At 44.7% G+C, this 7178-nt stretch overlaps 1 non-coding gene across 1 annotated transcript; it reads right to left on the reverse strand.

Moving 5' to 3' along the window:
* Positions 1 to 4599: 4599 nt before the first annotated feature.
* Positions 4600 to 4726, reverse strand: LOC113888288. The gene has a single exon (XR_003509924.1). It is a non-coding gene; the product is annotated as a small nucleolar RNA SNORA40 (small nucleolar RNA).
* Positions 4727 to 7178: the final 2452 nt, after the last annotated feature.

Here is a 7178-nt window from a genome sequence, read left to right on the forward strand (position 1 = left end):
CCATGGCTTTACACATTACCTATACACCAGTGACTTCTTGATTTTTGTCTCCAGGCCTGACCTTTTATGGGAGCTCCAGTTGCCTTCTTTACATTTTCCCCTTCAGTGTTTCAAAAGCATCTCAAACTCAAGCTAGTTCCAAACTGGAGCTAAAGATGGTCTCTCTCTTCCTCAAACCAGAGGTTCTCCAGTGTTCCCCATCTCCATAAAAAGCACCACCATACAAGCCAGAAACATAAGAGTCAACTTTGGCATCCCTGTCTTCTTCATCTCCCACATTACCAAGTCTAGGTTGTCTTTATTTTCTAAATAGCTAGCCAATAAGCTTTCTTCTCTCCATCTTTACTTCTACCACCCTAGTACAAGCCTCCATGATCTTTCAGCTGGATGAGTAAAAGAGCCTTCTAACTGGTTTCCTTTTTTAATTAAATTAATTTATTTGGCTGTGCTGGGTCCTCGCCACTGTGTGGTCCCCTCTCCAGTTGCAGTGTGCAGAGGCTACTCTCTAGCCACGGTGCTCGGGTTTCTCATTGTGGTGGCCTCTACCACTGTGGAGCATGGGCTCTAGGGTGCATGGGCTTAGTAGTTCTGGCTCCCAGGCTCTAGAGCACAGGTTCAATTGTAGTGGTGCACGGGCTTAATTTCTGTGTGGTTTGTGGGATCTTCCTGGACCAGAGCTTGAACCCATGTCTCCTGCATTGGCAGGTGGGTTCTTTACCACTGAGTCACCAGGAAAGCTCCCTAACTGGTTGTCTTCCTTCCTTCCTTTATTTTGGGCTGTGCTGTGAGGCATAGGATCTTAGTTCCTTGACCGGGGATTGAACCCGTGGCCTCTGCTGTGGACCACCAGGAAATTCCCTTAACTGGTTTTCTGCCTCCATTTTCTTCTCTTCAACATGCTTTCCACATTGAAGCCAGGGAACTTTTCAAAACACAAGTCTGATCATGTCATACTCCTGTCTCAAATCCCTCAGTGGCTTCCCATTGCTTAGCATAAAAAATTCCAAACAGCTCTGTACAATGACCAAGGGCCCTGAATGATTTGGCTCTATGCCCATGTCTCCAGCCTCATTGCATTCCACTCCAGTCCGTCTGTACTCCAGGCACACCAGTTTCCTTTCTGTCCCTTGAATGGAGCCTCGGCACATGCTCTTCCCTTTGCCTGGAATCCTCTTTCAGCTTCAGTTCTCCCTTCACCTAGCTGACTCCTACTTAATCTATAGATCTCAACTCAAACACCACTTCCTCCACGAAGCCCCCTACACTCACAGGCTAGACTGAGTCAAATCTACATCCCCCCACCTCTGCCATTATAGGTTCTCAGGGCACAATAAATATCTCCTTAATTGCTCTTATTGCAGTTTTAGTTCTTCATTTATGCATATGACTATTTGATTATTATCTGTGCTCACTACTAGACCATAAGCTCCATGAAGGCAAGGACCAAGTTTGTTTTTACTCATCATTGATCTCCGGCACCTAGTCTAAGACTTGGCATATAGTAGGTACTCTGGTGGCTCAGATGGTAAAGAATCTGCCTGCCCTGCAGGAGGCCCAGGTTCGATACCTGGGCTGGGAAGATCCCCTAGAGAAGTGAGTGGCTACTCACTCCATCCAGTATTCTTGCCTGGAAAATTCCATGGACAGAGGAGCCTGGTGGGCTACAGTCCATGGGGTCGCAAAGAGTCAGACACAACTGAGCAACTAACACTTTCACTTTCATTTTTCAGGTACTCTATGAATATTTGTGAGGCTAATAATTCTTATGTATAGAAAATACATAAAACAGCAATTTCCTCGTGGTCCAGTGGTTAAGACTCCATTCTGTCACTACGGAGGGTGCAGGCTCAATCTCTGATCAGGGAACTAAGATCCCACAAGCTGCTTGGCACGGCCAGAAAAACAAAAACAAAAACCCCACACAAAATGAAGCCAACCAGTATTTCTCCCATTGTTATGGCTTTCAGGAAGCTGAGAGTCCTATTTAAAACTTAATTACAGCAATTATATCAACCCACTAGATTTAGCATATCTGAATCCTCTCTTTTGATAATGATGTTCTATTCCCAGTTTATTGACCCATAAAATATTCCTTGGAATAAGATACTCTGTGTGTGTATGCACTTGTGTATGGATACAAAACTAAACCAAAGTGTTTTCAAAGCATTGACAGAATGATTTAAAAAAAATTAAACTTCACCTTAGTGAAAGTGAAGTCGCTCAGTCGTGTCCGACCCTTTGTGACCTGTGGACTATAGCCCACGAAGCTCCTCCATCCATGGGATTCTCCAGGCAAGAATACTGGAGTGGGCTGCCATTTCCTTCTCCAGGGGATCTTCCCGAAACCAATGACTAATGGTGGTGATGGTGAAGCTCGTATCTCACTGAGGTGTCATTACCATCTTGATTCTGTTTCTGTGGCTTATTTCAATCCTTTCGCAGTGCTGGTGGCTCATCTGCGGAAGACTGAAAGGTCACTGGGTAGACACCTTGTTTCTCTAGATTCTGTACCATGTCTAGGGGCTGTTGGTGAATATCATTCAACTCACAGAACTTATTGTCTTTTTAAACTTATTTAAAAATTAATTAACTGATGAATTTACTTATTTACTTTTGACTGTGCTGGGTCTTCATTGCTGTGCTCTGACTTTCTTTAGTTGCAGTGAGTGGGGCCTACTCTGTAGCTGCAGTGCGCCAGCTTCTCATTGCAGTGGCTTCTCTTGTTGAGGAGCCTGGGCTCTAGGGTGCGCAGTAAATCTTTTTTTAATCTTATGAAATGTAACACATATCTTGAAGCATTCCTAAAGCAGAAAGACAAAGCAAAAATCAATACTTATAAAGCAAACACCCATGTGACCATTGCTAGGTTAAGAAATCGAGCACTGGGGGAATTCCTTGGCTGTCCAGTGGTTATGACTCGCTGCCTTCACTTCCAGGGCTGGGTTCAATCCCTGGTAGGGGAACTGAGATCCCACAAGCTGTGAGGCATGAAAAAAACAAAAACAAAAAAGAAAAGAAACAGAGCATTGGTATTCATTGTCTATGCTGCATCTTGGTTACTGCCTTATGACATATTTGGTATTCACTATTCCCTGGTAGCCCAGATAGTGAAGAATCTGCCTGCAATGCGGGAGACCTAGGTTCAATCCCCAGGTGGGGAAGATGCCCTGGAGGAGGGCATGGCAACCCACTCCAGTATTCTTGCCTGGAGAATCCCATAGACAGAGGAGCCTGGCAGGCTACGGTCCATGGGGTTGCAGAGAGTCAGGCACAACTGAGCGACTAAACACAAGTACAGCAGCACATTTACTGTTAGTGCGTATATATCTGGTTTCCTCAGTTAGACAGGAACTTCCCTCAGAACAGAAGCCATAGCTCATGTTTCTTTCTACCTCTCCCAGTGCCTAGTGCAGTGCCCTGGTAGGTACATCATGCGTTTTACATGATTATACATCTTAGGCAAACTCTGTGACTCTGGGAAGACCACTGAGGACTAACTGTGGCGAACAAGAATTGTTCGGGAAAATACAAAATTGTACCATTTGTCTAAAACGGTGTGTACAGGTAAGTTTCTAAGGATAACTAGTATCCCTGATGGGGGTGGTGAGCCGAACCTTCTCTTGAGTTCTGGCTCTTGCCCAATGCGGAAAGTCAGCCTAGGACCATGGCAGTAGCCTCCTGACTGCTCTCCCTGTCTCTGTTCTTTTTTTTTTTTTTTTTTCTGCACAAAGGTTTCTTTCTATTCATAACATAGGCAAAGTTATTTAAGTCAATAAATTTTTAAGGATTCTCACACATCCTGATTCTTTCCACTGGCAATCACCATAGCTCCTCCCAAGCTGTCATCTTCAACGTAGCCCTTTCAAAAAGTTCTGCTCAATCCACAGCTGTGATGCTTGCCATAGTTGTTTTAGTTGGGCCTTTTTGATCTTCAACAGAGTGCACTTCAAAGTTTGCCACCTGTAAGCTTCAAGATCCAATTTCCTCAAGCAGTTTACTATAGGATCCTGTTTAGGGTCAGGAGATGGGATATGTCTATGATATGCTATGCTAAGTCACTTCAGTTGTGTCCAACTCTGTGCGACCCCATAGACGGCAGCCCACCAGGCTCCCCCGTCCCTGGCATTCTCCAGGCAAGAACACTGGAGTGCGTTGCCATTTCCTTCTCCAATGCATGAAAGCGAAAAGAGAAAGTGAAGTCGCTCAGTCGTGTCCGACTCCTAGCGACCCCATGGACTGCAGCCCACCAGGCTCCTCCATCCATGGGATTTTCCAGGCAAGTGTACTGGAGTGGGGTGCCATTGCCTTCTCCGGGGATCTGTCTAGTTCTCTAAAAACTTATCAAGTTCAAATCATATTAATTCCTAAGTTATCACACCCTAAAACTTGACAGAGATCATTGGGATATGCCAATACCTTTGGAAAATCCAGACACTGTATTCCGAAGATAAAAGCCTAAAAAAAGAAGCCCATCTTTGTTTTATGTCAACATTAAAACTGAGTACTAGGATCAATACATCTGGTAATTTAAAAGCTTATTTAACTCTACAGCCCTGGAAGCAATCTTTATGCTCACCAATACACACCCATTTTACGGATCATGTTCCTTCTTATCTGTATCAAAACTCATACTGAACAATGAGTTGCGTGTTGCAAAAGAGGATTTACTTTCACACTTGTCTGTAAGTCTTTGTCCACAAATTAAACAAAAACAAACACAAATGCTATCTGTCTCTGTTCTTGCCTTCATTCAATCAGTTCTTCTCGTGGTGTCTTGAGTGCACTGTGTAAACCTAGATCTGACTGCTATACCGCCACTCACTAACCATCATGCAGTGGTTCTCCAGTGGTAATTCACCTCACAACCGCCTGGAAAGCTTCTTACACACCCATACTCCTCCCAAACAAAGGTTCTGATTTGGCAGGTCTGAGGTGGCCTCTTGGCCTCTGTTTCTATAAGAAGAAGGACAGGTGATTCTGCTGCAGCCATTCATCAAGAAACTCTTCAAAGACTCTTATTCTCTAGAGGATGAAACCTTAGCATCTTTAACGTGGTGCACAAGGCCCTTATAATGGATGCCCTTTTTAAAGCGTGCCCTGTTCCCTCCCTTCCACTCCAATCCCATGTCACTATCACCATCGTTTCTTGCCTGAACTGCTACAACCGTGTGTTAATTCCTGCGTCTTAACTGCTTTCATCACTCTCTGCTCCAGTCTCCTCCCCAAGCTGGAACAAGAGTGAAATTTCAAAATTGCAAATGCATTCATTCTGCTCCCCTCCTCTAAACCCTTCGGTGGCTCCTCACCATCTAAGGGACAGTTTCTCCAGCTGGTTCAGGTGGCATGGCAGCTGGAAGTTGTGGTATTCTTTCTAGAATGCCAGGAAATAATTGATATATTCCATGGCACCATATGAAATCAAACACTTTTCAAAAGAACACTTCTGCTAGCAGAAAATACATCTACATAATGTGAGTGCGATACAAAATCATAGCCACAAGCACAGATGTCCATGAAAAAAGAAATAAACTGTTGAATTAAGCATGATCAGTCCTGGGACTGTCTGTTTAATATTCTTTTGCTACATGTTCATTCATTCTGTTGCCTGCTCACAGATAAGAGGGAGCATCTGTCAAAGACTGAAGAAAACTTTATGGTTAAAAAAAGTTAAAATAGAAAAGTTTCTACCCATTAATTGATTTTTTTCACTGTGAGCATCCGTCTCACTTGGCTTCAGAATGGAGCAGGTGTTGGCCCTAGAGAGCACAGCTTGAGACTCCAGACACTGGGGCATAAAGGCTGAGCTCTTTGGCATGACCAACATGCCCCTTCAAGCTCTGACGCCAGCTTCTCTCAGCCTCATTTACAACTGCTGTCCTCTCCTCTACCATTCCCTCTGGCCAAGAGTTGGAATTCCCTAAATGTTCTTGCCTTCTTTTCCTGTGATTTATACATGGTGTTCTGCTACTGTTCACCCTACCCCTTGATGGCTAGATAAGCTACTACTCTTTCTTCAGGATTCAATCCAAATGGGTCTTTTTTTTTTTTTCTTTTTGGCCATGCTGCGTGGCTTGTGTGATCTTAGTTCTCCCAGCAGACCAGGGAGTGAACCCACGTCTCTTGCAGTGGAAGTGTGAAGCGCTAACCACTGGACCACCAGGAAAGTTCCCAAATGGGTCTCTGAGTTGCCTTCCCTCACCTCTCTGGGGGTCTACCTTCCCAAGATCTTGCCCCTGCCTGACTGGATCGCTTATCCCATTACTGGTTGTTTGTGGAGCTGGCAACTGGCCAGGGGGCTACCTCAGGTCACAACAGAGGTTCTTGTCATCCATTTTTCTTGAGTCCTCCGGCACTGAGCACAGTGGCTGACGTGCAGTGGGGGCTTAGGTTGTATTCGTGAAATGAAGAGTAAAATTTCAAAGGAAGCAAAGCTTATCTTTAGAAACTTCCAGCTGCCTACAGGGGTTCCCTCTCCATGTTTTATGGCACTCCTTTTCCAGCCTAGGCACTGTCTTCTCATGCTGCCCACTGGAGTAATCCACCAGGATCTGCCATTAGTATGACAGCCCAGGCTTCAGAATTTTCCCTCAATATCCTGCCAAACTTTACTCACTCCTGTGTCCCATCCATGGCTAGATTTCAGATAAACCAGTGGTTCTCAAACTTTAGCATAAATGAGAATTCCTTGGAGGACTTGTTCAAACACAGGTTACCGGGTCTCAGTGCTCGAGGTTGATTTGGTAGGTCTGTCTAGGCTGGGGCCTGAGAGTTTGCATTTCTAACTTCCCAGGTGACACAGAGACTGTTAGACAAAAATCACCTTTTGAGAACTACTGGAATAAACTGATGTCAAACCAGAGGCAGGAGGTAATGATGCACAAAGGAATACTTATTTCCTCCCGACTTAGCCCCTTCACTGAGTTTCTGATTCTATCAGCATTGTCTGATTTGGTTAATCTCAGGTCATTTTCCCTCTGCTTCACCTTGTCCTCTTTCTCCAACTTTCTGATTTTATTTTTCAGATGATTATCGGCGTCTCCACTTTAGAGCAACGTGACTCTCCTTTCTTCTTCCGCAAAGCCAGTTTCAGGACAAAGCCCTTTCCTGAGCTCTTAGTTCCATTCCACTGCCCTCTTCTCCCTCTCTCCCCACATCCCTGACCCCTTCCCCCATCCAGT

Source organism: Bos indicus x Bos taurus, chromosome X (genome assembly GCF_003369695.1).
Source record: "Bos indicus x Bos taurus breed Angus x Brahman F1 hybrid chromosome X, Bos_hybrid_MaternalHap_v2.0, whole genome shotgun sequence".
Lineage (NCBI taxonomy): Eukaryota > Metazoa > Chordata > Mammalia > Artiodactyla > Bovidae > Bos > Bos indicus x Bos taurus.